Below are 2,500 nucleotides of genomic sequence, written 5' to 3' on the forward strand. Positions count from 1 at the left end.
GCAGAACGCGATAGTGTTGTTATGCGTCCGCGGACTTCGTCTGTTCTCTTCTTGTCATCTGTGTCTCCTATTTCCTTCCACTTTTTTCCTAAATCTCCATTTCCGTATGTCCCCAACGTGAAAGAAAAACAAAAAGGGCCTTTGATCGTCTCTCTGACCTTTAACAATGTCTTTGTACTCCGATTAATTCGCTTTTCTTTTTTCTTTTCTTTTTTCGGATTTCGTCTTCTTCGTCGCTGCTGATGGTCAGTCCATAAAGTGTGCGGGTCTATGGACTGACGTATTGCATGGACTGTGGCGTTGGGGAGATGCATTGTGGGTCACACCTCAACGCTAACTGCTGTCGTGATGCCGTGGACGCCTCTCTCTCTCTCTCTCTCTCTCTCTCTCTCTCTCTCTCTCTCTCTCTCTCTCTCTCTCTCTCTCTCTCTCTCTCTCTCTCTCTCTTTCTCTTTCTCTCTCTCTCTCTCTCTTTCTCTCTCTCTCTCTCTCTCTCTCTCTCTCTCTCTCTCTCTCTCTCTCTCTCTCTCTATCTATCTATCTATCTATCTATCTATCTATCTATCTCTCTCTCTCTCTCCCCCCTCTCTCTCTGTCTGTCTGTCTCTCCCTCTCTCTCTCTCTCTGCTCTGCGTGCGCGTGTGTGTGTCATATATAGCTTGTGCGTTTCTGGATTTGGGTTTGCGGAAAGTATTGTGGCTTGTATGTGCGTGTTTTAAATGCATATGCGTGCTGGGAATGCAGCAATGTACAGTATGATGGTAGGTTTATGTACGGGTACGTTTGTGCGTGTGTATGTATGTGTGTATATATACATACACACACACACGCACATATATATATGTGTGTGTGTATGTGTGTGTGTGTGTGTGTGTGTGTGTGTGTGTGTGTGTGTGTGTGTGTGTGTACATATATATATATATATATATATATATATATATATATATATATATATATATATATACATATACATATATGTATATATATTCAGCACTGACCCCGCTAAATCCCCCTTTCGCCCCAGACTCACCTGTATCCTGTCTTCGGGCAAGTCGAGTTTGAGGGACAGCATCTCGCGGGCGTACACGTCAGGGTAATGGGCATCCTTGAAGGCCTTCTCCAGCTCTTCGAGTTGATAAGACGTGAAGATCGTCCTGCGGGAAAAGGCGGAGAAGGAGGGATGAGTGAGAGGCGTAATTGGCAACTCTGATACGCAGGGAGTGGAGGAGGGAAGTAGGGAGGAAGGGAGGGAGGGGAGGAAGGAGGAAGGATGGGAGGAAGAGAGGTAGAAGAAGAGGGAGGAAGGGAGGGAGGGAAAATGGAGCTAGGAGGTGTTGAAGGGAGGGAATAAGGTGATTGCAATCGAGGGAGAAAGGGAAAGAAGTTGAGTGACGATGAAAGGAAGAGAGAAAGAGAAAAGGATAGACTGGGAGGGAGGAAAGGGGAAATGGAGTCGGGAAGGGGGAGAAGAAATGATGAGAAAGATGGAACGAGTGAAAGGAAGAGAGAAAGAGAAAGACAAGAAATAGGAGGGTGAGAGGGAAAGATGGAGCGAGTGAGAGAAGGAGAGAAAGAGAAAGTGAGAGAGGGAAAGATGGAACGAGTGAAAGGAAGAGAGAAAGAGAAAGACAAAAAATGGGAGGGAGAGAGGGAAAGATGAAGCGATTGAGAGATGGAGAGAAAGAGAATGGGAGAGAGGGAAAGATGGAACGAGGAAGGGAGAAAGAGAGTCAAGGGAAGCAGCTGCGTCAGAGGTCGAGAGGCGCAGTTGGTAACGACGCTCGCCAAAAAGGGAGAGGATGCTGGAGAGGAATCTGTGGGGAGAACAGCTGGTGTCTGTGGGATGCTGGCTGTGGGAGATCACGGAGAGGATGTTTGTGTGCTGGCGAGCGAAGGAGGAAAAGTTGCTGTCAGAGGAAATCCAGCGGTTGTGCTGCAGGGAATTCTCTCGCTCCTTGGAACTCAGTCCTTCGTCTTTCATTTTCCTGTCATAACTGTCGTTGCTAGCCTTAGTTTTACCTTTTCGTAGACAGAAGGAAAAAGCCAAAGGTAAAATCAATTTCGTCTATATTACTGAAGATAAAATCTACTCAATCACTCAAATGGATTTCATATGATAGCAAAATACCTGATGTGATAACCAAAGAAATAACATTGCTCCCACGGAAACACATAAACAAAATCTTAAAAAAAAACAACAATAAAAGTAACATCTTATTTTCGCATTAAAAACAAAATACTAACAACGATAATAACAATAAATAAAAATCTCTTCCCCCCAAAAATAAACGAAACCGTAGTTTTCTTTCCCAAGACATTTCTGACCATAAAACGAAAGTGCACTGTTGCAGAGGCATTGCAAGCTGATGCCCCCCTTCGCTATAGAGGGATGCTTTGATTGATAGATACATAGAGAATATAAGTGTGAGGAGAATGCGTTATTGCTTTGGACAAAGTGCGTTTTCATCATATTCAAAGAGAGAGTTTCAAAGACGAAATG

This window comes from Penaeus chinensis, chromosome 7 (assembly GCF_019202785.1).
Source record: "Penaeus chinensis breed Huanghai No. 1 chromosome 7, ASM1920278v2, whole genome shotgun sequence".
NCBI classification, from domain to species: Eukaryota; Metazoa; Arthropoda; class Malacostraca; order Decapoda; family Penaeidae; genus Penaeus; species Penaeus chinensis.